We start from the raw sequence: 15,001 nt of genomic DNA on the forward strand, positions 1-15,001 counted from the left end.
TGCAGCCCCGCACTTTAATTTGGTTTGCCACAGCAACCTGTGTGCTCCCCGATCAAACTGAGAGCAGCTGCTCCCAGGAACAGAGATGCTGTATTTCTAAAGCAACAGTTAACCTGGCATTGACATTATTTTCTTATTTGCAGAGGATGGTGTGTGCATTATTACTGAAGCACTGCAGAAAGAAGCTCTTTGGCTCACTCCGCATTTGAGAGCTATTGTTTTTTATGAAGCATCATGTAAAGAGCAAGAGTAGCTTCTCCTCAGTGGCTGCAGTAGACCTTGCAAAGAAAATTAAAACAAACCGTGAACAATTCTTTATCAGAACAAAGAAGAAAACAAAGGAGGGTGGGGAGTGAGGGCACAACGTGCCAAGGATTAAAGATGATTTTGGAATGGCCCTGAAATAATTGCCCTGGAGATAGTGGTGCTGCAGGCAGGAGGGGAGAGCTAACGGGTGACACTGCACAAAGGCAGCGATCCCCACATCCGCGCTGGCAGCAGCGGCACACATGCTTAGCAGCGCTCAGCCTCCATGCTGGGCGGCAGAGGGCAAAACCACCATGCCTGAATAACGCAAACATGTTTTTTCAGAAATCATATTGAAGGGTAAATGGTAAATGGCATAAAATGAGGCATGGGTTTACCAAAGGTGGTTGGTATCATACCGATCCCATTTCCTCATTTAGTGAATGACTTCTCCAAAGCAATGTCATCCATTGCCTTTCATACAACGCCCTGTGGGAAACTGAGCTAAACAGGTGATGATGGAAACCCACGTGATAGCTGCCTGGTGGCGAGGGCAGTGAGCAGAGTGGAGACAACAGCTTCACACGCTTCAAGAGGATGTGTGTGTGAGAGGGCAGTTACTTCTCCAGTTTCTCAGGCATCCTTCCGGGGACCAGACCGCTTCTATACTTTAACTGTTTACCTCAATGTAAACAAGGTAATGTGCCATTGAAACTTGCTGGGGAGGGCAGAGCGGGATGTGGTACTGGGGCAGCTGGATGGCCACAGGTAGGGTGCTGCCTGGAAGGAAGAGCAGCAGTCATAGAATCACAGAATTATTTAGGTTAAAAAAGACCTTCAAGATCATCAAGTCCAACTGTTAACCCAGCGCTGCCCAGCCCACCACTAAACCATGGCCCTAAGCGCTGCACCTATGTGTTTTCTAAACCCCTCCAGGGATGGTGACTCCACCACCTCCATGGGCAGCCTGTTCCAGCGCTTGACCACTCTTTCAGTGAAGAAATTTTTCCAATATTCAGTTTAAACCTCCCCAGCACAGCTTGAGGCCTCTTCCCCTTGTCCTGTCGCTCGTTCCCTGGGAGAAGGGACCGACCCCCCCTGCCCACAGCCCCCGTCAGGCAGCTGCAAGGAGTGACCAGGGCCCCCTGAGCTGCCTCCTCTCCAGGCTGAACCCCCCCAGTGCCCCCAGCCCCACCATCAGCCTTGTGCCCCAGCCCCTTCCCCAGCTCTGTTGCCCTAAAGTCACACGCTTGGGAATTCATCATTACTTCTGTCATTAGCTGAGAGCGCAGCAGTTGGGAAGCTTGTAGGGGCTGAAAGACCTGGCTGAGTTAATGAAGCCCTGGGAAAACCATACGTCTCTGCTGGGAGGTGGCCATGGAAGCCATCAGCAAGGTGTATCACTCCAGGCAGCCCCAGCAGGAGCAGCCATTCAGTTTGATGTCAAGATGGTAGATAATTATCCACCTTCCCGGTGAAATTGTGGGTGGCTCCACCACCACCAATGAGCCTGACCCCGGAGAAACCTCGCAGCCCTTCTTCACCCTTGGCTGCTCTCACCCTCAGACCATGTTAGAGCCAAACGACAGAGGGGTGAAAAAGCCATAACCTGCAATAACCAACCTGAAATAGCCCAGGGGCCGCTTCCTGACCTCGCCAGCTTCCTGTGAGTGTCTCCCGCCTGACGTCCCGCGGGCAGCAGCCCGTGCCGACAGCCCTCTGTGTGACCTGTGCCGTGCCAGCAGGGCCGCGGAGAGCAGTGTGCCCGAAATGCCCGCTGTGCCGGGGTGCCGGGGGGCTGCCAGCCGAGCCCCTCTGCCCCCAAAGGCCAGGGCAGCACTTGGCTGCCTGTGGTTGCAGGCCCAGCCCGTGCCCTTCCTTCCATCTGCTGTCCGGCCTCGCGGTAACGCAGGGGTTTCTATTCTTGCTGTGCTGAGTCCACTGGCACTTACCCATCCTGTAAACAAAACCAGCCCTCTGGAAGCCAGCGGACACCAAGGATATAATTTAGTTTCTTAATAGCCTTGCTGAGGCTATTTCGGCATGCCCGCCGCAGTGGTGGCACAGCTCCCTGCCACCGCGGCCAGGGCGAGGGACAGTGCGCCCAGAGCCCAGCAGCACGAGCTGATGGCCAGACCTTCAGCTGCAGGAGCGCTGCTACTTTGTTAGCCTTGCTTGTTACACTGGTGTCACTCAGGTGGTCTTACTTCCCTTCGCCATTGCCGTGAGTTATCATCCCTGGTATTTTGTTTCCTTCTGAAACGCGAGGGCAGGAGGTAGAAAGCCCAGTGTCCCCCTCAGCCAGGTGGTCCCCCACAGCAGCGACTTGTCAACGCTTATCCTCCAGCCCAAGCCCTACATTTATTTTGACACTGGCTGTACTTTTGCCATGGCGTTACTACACAGCATGCCCTTAGCCTCAGTAATAGTGCACTGTAAATCACTACTTATAAATGTAAAATAAAGTGCATCCCATTTGAAGGCATTTGCATTAGCTTGATTTTGGTCTATAGAGTGATGCACGACTGTCGGAGCAGTCGGGCGGAAGAACATAATCAGAAATGTATCCTATCTGGGTACCTTTTAAAAGCAGCCAGGTGACTGCAAAGGGAATCTTTCCTCTTCATAAAATATTAGAGACAACAATTAATACCTTGTCGGAATTTTGGATTTCTGTTGCTCCCTCTTTTTTTTTTTTCCACCAACCACGAACTGCACAGCTTATTCACCCGCAGCCGCTGCGATTTCAGTGGTGCAGGCACCCTTCAGGAAAGCGTTCATTGCCATAAGGATTTCAAGCACTGGAACAGGCTGCCCAGGAAGGTGGCAGAGCCACCATCCCTGGAGCAGTTTAAAAAACACATAGATGCAGCGCTTAGGGCCATGGGTTAGCGGTGGGCTGGGCAGCGCTGGGTTAACAGTTGGACTTGATGATCTTAAAGGTCTTTTCCAACCTAACTGATTCTATGATTCCATGGTTCTATCAAACGGCTCTGACAAAGGGTTCCCGTAACCAGATGAAATGACATCGCCAGTGTCCCAGCCCCGGCGTGCGGCGCAGCCCGTGCCGAGCCAAGGCAGGTGAGCCGGAGGCTGGGCTTTGGCCAGGGCACAAGCAGCATGCCCCTCAGCTCTCCTCCCCTCACCGACATGCCACCTGCTGGCACCAGCCCGGCCACCAAAGGCACATGTGTTGAATCCCCCCCGAGCTGAGCATGGGCAGCCTGCACGAGCCCGCCGCCTCAAAAATCAGGTGAAAATTCACAGTCCTCGCAGCAAGGCTGCCCGGAGGAATTGTTGCCTGGGCGCTGGTGTTAGCTTTGCCTTTGAACGTGCAGCACGCTAAAGGTAAACAGCGTGTTTTGTCCACTGAGCCCTTGCCCCCTGGTTCCTCCCCCAGCCCGGCATCTGCAGGGATGACTGTCAAGGCGCGGCTGCTCCCCTGCAGTGACCTGGGTCTTGCCAGCAGCCAGGTACATCCATGCAGTTTGTTAAAACTTCAGCCCTCTGAAATGCTCCTTCGTTAGAAACAAAGCCATTTCCCTTGGCACTTGCAGCTCTCCATACATGTGCAAACTCATTCAAAACCCAAATTCCTTCTTTGAATTAAATTGTCAGCCTCCCACTCAGGCAGATACATTAGCACTGACTGTAACATCAGCTTGGCGCTCTGTATAACGTATGAATAAGCCTTTAAAATTGTACAGTCTGCCCTGCAGCGTTTATCTCATATTTTGATCCTGATTTTTCTCCGCCGAAATGCCTGCTGGTCTATTCAAGTGCCTTGATGGTTTGCGCGCTTCTCATTTAGGGTTCATTTGGGACTTGCCAGTTCTGTGCTCGTTCGGTAACAGTTTGCTCACTTACTAATACATTCTCAAGCCATGTATTATAATGGATTTCTGAAATTGTTACAGGCGGTGACAAAAGATTTTTTCACATTTCATCATGTGTAGATGTAGCAGCATATACTTCCGAAAGAGACCTTAATCACCATTTTCTTTCTGTTTTTAAAAGAAGATGATGTTATTTATCTTTAGAAATGAAGACAGGGTTCAGGGCTAATTTTGAGAGTAGGGTATAATCAGACACTTGAATTAATTAAAATAAAAAATCATATTGGCTAGAAAAATTTGTGTTGATACAATACTCCAAAATTAGCAGAGAATTGATGCCTGCCACAGGGCAGTAGGTTGAAACACGGTGGTTAAAAATAATGCCTCTTATTTTCAGTCAATCACCTAATATATTGCCTTCGCAAAATTCCTCGCAAGCAGTTTGAGCTCCCAGCGAACCTTAAAGGCCAAGAAATACCGTCTTGGAGGCCGGGAGGGGAAGGGAGCTCCACTAGCCCCGGGGCCCCGGCTGAGCCCCGGCCAGGAGGCTGCGGTGCTGGGCAGTGCTGCTGTGCGGGGCCACTGTGAACTGCGTGCCTCTACCCCGGAAAGGGGCAGATCCCACTAGATTAAAATAAATGGCAAACTTCCCATCGACTTTGAGCGAGAAAAATAATCCCATCTTTTCGTGTGCAGTGTGAGTAATAATTAAAAGAAACATATGGGTTTTCAGCTGATGTACAGCCACATGAAGATTATCGATGGCGTCTTTCTCCCTGTCCATGTCTCTGCCCTGTGCATTGATTTGCGTATCCCCAACGGCATCGAACCTCGGCAAAAACAAGGCGCCACACTTCTATTGTGTGCTTATGGCTGCGGCACTACCTTTTTCTTTTCTCAGAAAGAAAACGCAGACCGCCCTGCAATTAGCAGCGAAACCATGAATACTTTCTTCGTTAACCACAAATGGTTCTTTTCGCAATGAGCGGGCTCACATATGTTCTAAATATGTTCAGTTTCATTAGGCGGCGAAGCACTGTGGATCTGCTATTTTATTCAGGAAGGCAAACAAGAGCTGCATATGTGCAACATAAGTTGAGGAGAATGGGAAAACTTGAGGCACTTGCCGAGTGCCCGAGATGCTCGGACGTGCTGGTTGAATGCAGGGCAGCTCCCAGCTCATTTCCATCAGCCCTGGTGCTGGCAGAGATCGGTGTGCTCGGGCCGGTGACGCTCCAGCCCTCTGCCAGCCTGGAAGTCCTTCAGAAAGGTGGCTTTGGTGCTGCAGGAGGCCGGCTCTGACGGGGTGGCTGGCCGGGTTGCTGGGGTTTGTCTCCACTGCCCAGCAGCCACCCCTTGTGCCGGGATCCAGCTGATCCCCAAAACGCAGCGACTCTTTCTCTGCAACTTTTAGAAAGGGATGTGGCCCTGACTGCTGCTGCCCGTGGGCCAAGGGGTGCAGCCACCCTGAACCCAAGCCCCAGCACTGGGGGCAGCTGGACCTTGGGGTGCCGCGGCAGCCCACAGGCTGAGAGGGACGGCTGGGGACTCCCCCAGGATTTCTCCCGTTCAGAGAAATCTTGGAAAAATCTCTCCCAAGTTTTTTCATTTGTAGTTTTCAGGGATTTCTTGCTTATTGCTTCTGTGTTTCTCTGGTTAGCTGGTCAAAATGTCGCAAGTATTGGAAATGCAGACTTTTAAATATTATTTTAATAGTTTAAAAATATTATTTTATTTCATTTTTTTAACTCAGAAGCACAAAAATTCACTTTTTCTTATTTTCTTCAAACCATTTTGGACACCGGAGCCAAAGCGGCACGGCAGGCTGTGTGTGAGCAGCCCCCCAGCATCCGCCCCAGCACGCTGCCCACCGAATGGGTGCACAGCCCCTAAAACCAAACCTCTGATGTCAACACTTTTCCTCTTAAGGCTGGATCCACACCCCAACATCACCTAAACACCCACAGTTTGTTCTGGCATAGAAGCCGGTGGAAATCATTTCTCAGACTTTTTTTGTCTCTCCCCTGAAAGCATGACGGACTGTTTTTAATCCATGTAGCAAGTTTATGCAGCATAGAAAGTGAAGACTTGTGTAAATAACATTTTTAATGTAAACACGTATGGTGTTAAAAACAGTCACACCCCTAAGTGTTTCCCACCACATGAGTGCTCATGAGTGGACTATGAAATTTGTTGTCTGTATCTTCCACTTGGTCCTTCTGAGCGGCCTTCTCCCACCAGGGCACCCAGAGGAGGCTGGAGGTGCCCGCAGGCAGGGAAGCATTATGAGAAGGTTTTAGAAAGTGTGCTGTGCCCTTGATCCTTGCCAAGAGCTGGGGGTACCGTGTCAATGATGCCGTGTCACGGGACTTTGCATTCATCAAGGGAAAAGCCATCTCCTATGAAATTGCCACCCATGTGTCTCGGGTTGACCTGCAGAAGGCGATGCTGGGGGGGGGGGGCGCACCCAGTGCCTGCACACCCAGTGCCTGCAGCCAGGCAGTGCCCTTGCTTCCATTGCATGTGCAGAGTGACGTTCCTCAGAAATAAAGGCAACAAAATATAAACATAGAGTATTTCTCAGAGGGCCCCAGGAAAGGATTTGTAAGAAATTAATCTGTTATTGTTTGCTGATGGGATAAGAGGTATGTTCTAAATGCCTGATCTGTGGCAGAGAAGCAGTCGTGAAGCACCAAAACAAATAAACTAGGGAGAGCTGCCTAGGTAGGAGCAACCAGTGATCAGTATCATAGAATCATGGAACAGCCTGGGTTGGAAGGGACCTTAAAGATCACCTGGTTCCAGCCCCCCTGCCACAGGCCAGAACACCTTCCGCTCCACCAGGTTGCTCAAAGCCCCAGTATCTGCGCTGACTCAATTCATTTTTCTTCCCCCTAAACCCAGGCATTATATTAATAACGTCTTTAGCTGTGCATGGGTTGCTCCGTAATCTTTGTGCAGTGCTGCCGAGCGATCTTCACCTCAGCACACTGCGTGCCTGCTGCCAGGAGCTCAGGAAGCATGGAGTTAAATAAGTTTGCCTTTTCCTCCATCCGAACAATTGGAATCAGCAGTTTGCATTATTTTAAAAATGAATGCTCAGAATCAGCAATTTTCTTTTTCCCTTTTTTATTTTTTTTTTTAAGATCTTGAGGGGTTTTTTTATTTAAAGTGGAAAACTACATTAAGTGCAAGGCACTCAACAAAGAAACAGTCATAAAGCCTAAGTATTCTTAGAGTTATAAAATATGTCCGTGGTGGCAATTCTACTGCCAACAATGAAGTTTTAAGCATTAATATGCCTTCATTGCAGTTTTAATGCCTTAATATTGACTCTATAGCTCTTTTGGGTAATTTTGCTTTCTCTGGTACTTGAAAGGTGATGATGTCAGCGTTCTTCATACTGATTCATATGCAGGTTGATGAAGCTGAGTTATTTATTGAGTTCCATTATATTTTCTATAAACATTAGTTCTCAATAAACAGAGACATTTAGCCGAGGGTTTATTTATTAAATAGGTACTGTACAGATGGTTTTGCCACACATGATGTGCTGCAGAGGATATTACTCAGGAATAATCAGCTGTGTTATAGCTTGGCTAAATTAATAAGATGATAATGATGAAATTGATGCTTTTGAGCTAGGCTTGGTAAATGGTTTTTGCATAAACAAACTGATAAATTTGAGAAGCAATTACTTGCTTGTCAAAGATAAAAACACAACAGGGCCCATTTATAGTTAGGTCCTATTTATTTTTAAAGATTGTACCAGATTTTATGTTTAATACGCTGCAATTAAAAAATAATACTTAAATGAAGAATAATAAAAAACTAACTTTCTGAGCTCTCCTTCAAATTTGAAGATGCAGCATTGCTTGGTTAGACATCAAGTAAACTTTTTCAAGGCTTTCACTACATCTAGAAAAAAAATATAATTGTTTTATGAAAGATGCTGTCTGGAGTTGTGCAACGTGGGCTCTGGCAGCGCTTTCTGTAGCGGCGTTTGCTCTAAAATCAAGCTGGATTTCATATAGAGAAACACAGTCTCCAGTTCTCTGTTTAACATGGATTTTGCTGCAGTAATCACGCAAGCGAACAAAACACATGTGTACCCTCCACACACACCAACTTCATGTAACTCTGCAATAGAATAGTGAATTGCACATGTACAGATGTATACATGTGTACATTTAGATATACACAACAAAGACTATCCCTTGCCTTGTCTACTAATGAATGTGTGTGTGTTACGTGGTTTTATATACCGGCAAGAGTAGCTTACTTATATTTATTTAGAAAAAACAAACGGACAAGTGATGTGCGGCCCCCCAGGTGGCTCTGCTGGAGAGGACCTCACAAGCTTCTCTCTATCAGAGAATCATCAGAGAATTATTCCAGTTGGAAAAGACCTTTGAGATCATCAAGTCCAACCATTACCCCAGCACTGCCCAGCCCACCACTAAACCATGTTCTTAGAATGGCAGCAGTACTTTAGTGACTGGGTTGGTTGTTTCCATCTGAGGGTCTGAAGGCACCTCACAAACATACATTTAGCTTTGTGACATCCCTGAGAGGCAGGTGTTACCACACAGCTCACCACTGTCTCCTCAGCGTGAGCAGGCAGCTCCTGTTGGCACCAGGAGGGCAATGGTGCTCCTAATGGTTTGTTGTACTGATGCTGTTGTGCACTGAAGGGCTCAGGCCTTCAACTAATTCCTTCTTTCCCTGGAAACTGCCATATCCCAGGGGGGGCACCCATGTCTTCTAGACCTAAATACTCCTATGGGAGTGTCCTAAGTGGATTATACCTGAAAAGGGGTACCACATGGCCAAACATAGCAAGCTGCATAGGCACATCCTAATTCACAAGCATGTGTTTTCCACCCCGACACAAAAGGCTGTTACTTCGAGCCTTAAAGAGAGCTTTTGCTTTCCTCTGTCAGGACCTAAAGGCAGTGGCAGCGTGTGGGAGGTGTCCAGCCCAGGGCTGCAGCCCTGCAGCAGCTTGTGCCAACATGGCCGCGGGCAGGAGGTCCTGCTGATCCAGAAGGACTTCCCACCTGGAACTGGTGCGGCACTATCAGGGGGAGGGGGGTTGCAAAGGGAGCAGGCGAGGAGCCCTTCCCTTTGCTATTCAAAATGTCTCACGATAAGCAAGAACAGATTTCTAACAGTCCTTCTTGGCTGTAACTTTCAGGAAAGAAATCAGGTACTGAACTGCCACTGTATTGCATCCGATGCTGTCACAAGTTATGTTACTGAGTCCTTCGTAAGTTTTTCTTGCAGCTGTTCAAAAAGAATGTGAGGTCTTAGGCTGAGCTGAAACTCTCGGCAGAGACAAGCCATTCTCTGCGATGTAATGCCAACTGTGACTACGTAAAAGAAAAATCATAATGTGTTGCAACAGCAGCAATATATATAAAATACTCCACCGCAAGACATGGGTTTTGCTGTTAGTTCAGGTTGATTACCTAAATTATAACTATTAATTATAATGAAATGAAACAAGGTCATTGGATTTGCCTTAAATTGGATTTACCTTAAAAACCTGAAATGGAGTTGTCTACAGTGCCCGTGTCAAAGGTATGAAACTCACTGATGAGCTTTGCACTGGATTCAAGGCCATAGGGAGACGCAGAGAGAGCAGCTGTGGTTTTCTGCTGGTTTTGCCAGGAAGGCAGAGCTGTGAAGCCACCTCAGTACTTAGCGATCAGTTTTAGCGTGCAAATAACCCCCTTGACTCTCCATAGAAAAGACCCGCAGCCACCCAGCAACGCCCTGGCCCTGCCTGCAGCCAGCCCTGCCACGCAGCATGGGTCTCAGTGCTGGCCTGCTGGCAGCGCAGCCGTCACCTGCCGGGGTCGGCTGGGAACAGCACAGCTCCCTGCTGCAAAACCGACCGCGCAAACCAGCAAACCACGGTGGCAGCCGCAGCTGCAGCCTGGCCATGCCCGGTCCTGCCACCCCGCAGGGAGAGGGGCCCCTTTGGTGCCCAAACCCAAATGGCACGTCGCCCTTTTGCAGCCTCATCGTGCAAAAGGCTGCGCTTGCAGGATACAGAGGTGTAGCTCTGAATTCACAAAACTCCTACTTGTGTTGTTATACCAATTTATAGGCTTTCACAAATGTTTGTAAAATGTGCTCAGTGGTCCACGGGAGATTTGAAATGATGCGACTCTATGAAAATCCAGAAACACTGAGCAGATTTACCTGCTTAGCTGGCACAGGGACTTCCCTGCACTGCCTCTCCAGGAATGAATTTAAGGCAGACGTCAGTGTGAATTGACACCCCTGCTGCCAAACTGAAATGCTTTCAGCAAGGAGGTCTTGTGCAGGGAAAGGCAAAGCCATTTCCATGCTGTGGTGTCACGCTTACTTACCCAGGCTGGGGGTCAGTGTGGAATGGAGCTGATGCCTTTCAGTTGCAGGGCACGAGGTAGCTTAAACGTGGGTCTTGGCAAAAGATCTGGGCGACACCTTTCCTGGAGAAAAAGAAGTGTCTGTATTCTTTCAGGTATTGCCAAGTTTCTTGTGCTAAAGAAAAAGAATGAGAAGAGTCAAAGTCATTTCATTGCTTTCAAAATAAAATTACTCTTGAAATATTCCTGGGAGTTTTATGTAAAAAATTATAAGGTGGTTTGATTTTGTTTTTTTTTTAGAAAGTGCCACATTCAAAGAAAATATTTACTTTTAAGTAAAACAAGATTGCTGTCAGTGAAGATTTTCTCCTCCTGCACAGCTTTACAGTACCCAAAGATATTGTTGATCAACAAAATTTGAGACAGACTTTTCCTAAAACATTGTTAAAGATTTTTCTTGGTTTAGTAGAGAAGGTCAGTACTGAACTTTGGTTTCAGTAGAAGAGTCAGCCCTGAGCTGCCATTGCAAAAAAATTTACTCTGAATATAGAGAGATCTGGAGCTGCAGCTCCTCAGGATGCCCAGCCTTAGGGCTGCTGGCCACAAGCGCGCCGTGTTGTGCCGGCGCAGCGCTGTGCCTGGCCTCTGCCAGTGCAGCTGGTGCCCATCAGCAGCTGAACATCACTTTCTTGCATGTTTCTCAATCAAGCCACTTCAGCATCCTTTGATGTAAGTCTTAAAAGTCTGCCTTAAAAACAGCTTTTTAAAGCACCAGTACAGCAGTGCTGTAAAATAGAATCATTCATTATTAATTAGGTCACAACAAAAAAAATCCTATGGATGCATTCGTGACGCCAAATGAGCCAATCCCAAATAATGCGATTGTAATGAATTCCAAAGGAATAATGACTGGACCATTAGCATAAAGTGCCAGCCGCGCTCTGTGCTGCCCGCCGGCTCCCAGCCGCCTGGCACTGCTTCCAAACCCACCCTGCTGGTCACTGGCCCAGGTGCGGGGGTCCCTGGCCGCAGGCTGCCATAGGGGTGGCAGGGTCTGCCCTGCCATGGGGGGATGCTGCAGGGGGTCAGACTACTGCGGAGGCTGCCGCCATGGCTTGCAGTGCCATCACCCCCAGGATGGCCACCCCAAAGCCCCTTTGGAGGCGAGAAGCAGGGTAACCTGAAAGCATGTGGGAGGATATTTTTGCACCTCTTGCTCTAATATATAATTACAGCTTTTGTTCTGTGGCTTGCACAAGCAAATTAATTAGAAATTTATCTGACCAGAAGTTCCGTTCGGCATGCGTTTAAGGCAGAGGCCATCCCTGTGCACGTATTTGCTCTCTTCATCATGGAACAATTATCTGCCCATTTAGGAAACACAAAATTTGTTTCTATTTTAATAGATGCTCCTAACCATAAAAAAAACATCAGACTGCTGCTGATTGTAGCGAGCTTAAAAACCTCTAAGAGGAAAACATCATTTGTGACCCCCCTCCTCCTACCCAGAGCATCCAGTGGGGCAGGCAGCAGTGCCAGCCGGCACTGGCAGCGGCACAGACCAGCACAACTGCCCAGGTGAGCGCCGGGCTGAGGAGGCATGAAAATTAAACATGATGAGGCCGGAGGGAGGGAGGCATGGGAAGGGACGCAGTGGTGGTGGGGTCCTGGGAAGGCGAGTGGCTGCTCCCAAGCTGTGCAGCCGGTGCCAGGCCACAGCCGTGTGGCGAATGCTGCAGGCAAATAAAGAGGTAGGACAGGTAGTGAGGGATGGTGGTGGGACCTGTTTTGTCAGCGTCCCCTTCCCTCCCAGCAGCCGAGCAGACAGGCGCGTCAGGTGCCTGTGCCCCTCTTATGTCTGCTGTTAAAAAACCCAGCCAGGGAATGTCATTAGAAACAGCCACACCATCTGCCTTTTCCTCCCCTCCCCTTTAAATAAGGAAACACCTTGTCAAACACATCCCACTAAATATCCCTAACACCCTCCCGCGCGCTTCGCGCTCAGCGGTTCGCGGGATCGTGCACCATCTGGACCCTCGCGCTACGTCTCAGCGGCGAGGCCTGGCTTGGACCCACCGCGGCCACCAGCAGGGCTGTGATGGTCGGCGGCAGGTCCACGCTGCCTGTGCCTGTGCGTGGCAGCAGGAGGGCACAGGGGGAAGCAAAAGCAATGAGTTCACGGGGCAGGGAGTGGAAAAAGCCCAGTGATTCCACTTCATATTATTTTTAAATATGAAAAAGAAGAAATTAACCAAGGAGGACCTTAAACACAGACATTTATTAACATGTAAATGGTCTGAGTCAGCAATTAGTCAACAGTCAGCCTAATCGAGTAGAATATAGTATTAAGGTGCTATTTAATTATTCCTGTTTTGTTCAAGGTAAGTATTTACTGCAACCATAGGTTTTCCGTTGTCTTTCGCATGGAAAACCAGTATCTGTGTGAGGGTCTGTGTCAAAGTTTCTCAAGAACTTTAAGAAGACAGGCTGTGTCTTCCTGCCCTGGCGTGCCCCCGATGCTGCGGGGGAGCGCAGCTGAGGAGCATTGCCCGCTCTCCTGCGCCTGGGCCGAGCTCTGTGGGAGCCCATGGGCAGCACCTCCAGGCTCTGAGCCATGCGAGGTGGGATCTGCACGGGCTTGGGGCTGGCCCGGCTCAGCTGCCTCCCGCCTGCAGCCCCACAACCCAGGGGGTGTCTCCAGCGCGCGCGCGCACACACACACACACACACACACGCGCGCGCACACCCCCCACGCACACCCTGCTTGCTGCCCCTGCAGATGAGTCTTTGTTCTTGGTGATTACTGTGCAGACAACACACTCACCCGGCTGCATCGAGACACTGCGTACAAACCCAGCGATGTGCTGGTAAGTGAAATAGTGTCGAGAAGAGCCTTAGGAGATAGAAGAACATTATTTTAAATTATCTTGAACATAAAAAAACAAAGTAAGGATTTGGCAACCTTGGAGCAAAAACCTCAAAACCAGTTATTCCTTTTAAATAAAAACAAAAATGAGAAACAGTAACTATTAGAAATCCCACCTGGTGCTTTCTCTGTGTTAATGATGCTTCTTAAATTGCATGTGGGTAAATGGTAATTTTGTCTCACACCATTAAAAACTAATGGAACCCTTGATGATAAGAAATGCCATAGCTAGCTTGTTGGAAAACGTTTAATTAATAAAGTAATAAAATTATTGTAAACTAGTGCAGTTTCACAGAGGATTCAATGGGATATAAAACAGATAAAACATCCTTGAGAGTTGGTACAAGAAATAAATGCTCCTCTATAAAAAACCAGCACTATAAAGTTAAGCTGGTCTGTGTTACACTGAGTTAAGACAAGCCATGGTGATAGCGAAGGTACTCAGGCGAGCCTTTCGTGGGACGTGGTGGGAAAAACCTCACGAGTGCGGGTGGGTGTATTTTCAGAGGAGCAGAAAGACAGCACGCCTTCCCCTGTGCTGGCGTGGGGCCAAAGGTGGCTGCTGGTGGGTGCTGCAGCCCGGAGAGCCCACGGGAATATTTTGGCGGTGTTATTGCTGTTACTGTAGTGTCACTGCGTCATTTTTGTGAAACTAGTGGCTGGCAGAGAGCAGAGAAGAGGTGTCGGACACTTTGCCCCCACCAACCCTGGTGCCAGGGAGTGAGCCCCTGTGCTCCGTGCAGCCAGGTTGCAGCTCTGCACAGGTGGCCAGCTGGTGGCATGGGCAGTGGCACTGCTCCCATGGCGGTGAGGCATTTACATATGGGTAGCTGGGTACATGTGCACGATGGCATCCTATGTGCTCCATGAGTGAGAAAGGGCTGGAGAGGGCCAAGCATGGGGAAAAACATGCTGGCAGTGAAGGCTGGGTACCGCTCCTCACCCTGCTGCTGACCCCAGTCCGTGTGTCACGTCCTCCTGGGGATGTTTCCTTGCAGTGCTTTGGGGATGAGTCTCCTGTAATTGGGAGCTTTTGCATTGCATGAGCTGCACCAGGTGCCACTAGTTTGAGCACACACGCATGCACAGGAGCTCTTACAGCTCCTGTACAGTTGCATCTTAAATATTTGCAGATGTTTAGATTCAGGATGGGTGTAATCTGCCAGGTGCTCAAACTTTCGTTTAGTCCTAAGACCCAATCTGTGCATCCCACTGACAAGCACTGCCAGCTCGTTTTTTCAGGAGCACTCAGCCCCCGGTGAGGCTGGAGGAAGCCATGGTTGGGAGAAAAGCACACACAGGCACATCCCAGATTTTGGAGTGCTGTGACAGCCAGTTGCAGCCCCTGGCACTGGGCAGTCCCCATGCAGAGCCAGGGCAGCAATGCCAAGCGACACCAGCACTCTGTGATGAGCCACAGACAGACCTAAAAAGGTTTGGGGCTGACTTTGGCCAGTATTTTTCCAAACCTCCAACGACATTTTTTATAACAAGCTGGAAGTGTCTCTGTCACGGGGTGGCATGCTTTCTTTCCTCCCACATCAGCATAGTTGATGCTTATACTGGGAAATGAAGGATGCTCCACTGTGCTCCCCGTGTGGGTGGTTTCTTTAACCGGGGCTTTGTACAAACCC

At 49.0% G+C, this 15,001-nt stretch overlaps 1 long non-coding RNA gene across 2 annotated transcripts in view; it reads right to left on the bottom strand.

The window, feature by feature from the left end:
• The window catches only part of LOC130154255 (uncharacterized), a 49,983-nt gene that overhangs the window by 6,771 nt on the left and 28,211 nt on the right, over positions 1–15,001 (bottom strand). The window contains exons 4-5 of one of the 2 annotated variants that reach the window (XR_008823656.1): positions 10,463–10,616; positions 868–1,026 (exon numbers count right to left, since the gene is read on the bottom strand). This is a non-coding gene — a long non-coding RNA (uncharacterized LOC130154255). The remainder of the gene's footprint in view (positions 1–867; positions 1,027–10,462; positions 10,617–15,001) is intronic. The other variant, XR_008823655.1, reaches the window with a different exon arrangement.

This window comes from Falco biarmicus, chromosome 8 (assembly GCF_023638135.1).
Source record: "Falco biarmicus isolate bFalBia1 chromosome 8, bFalBia1.pri, whole genome shotgun sequence".
NCBI lineage: Eukaryota > Metazoa > Chordata > Aves > Falconiformes > Falconidae > Falco > Falco biarmicus.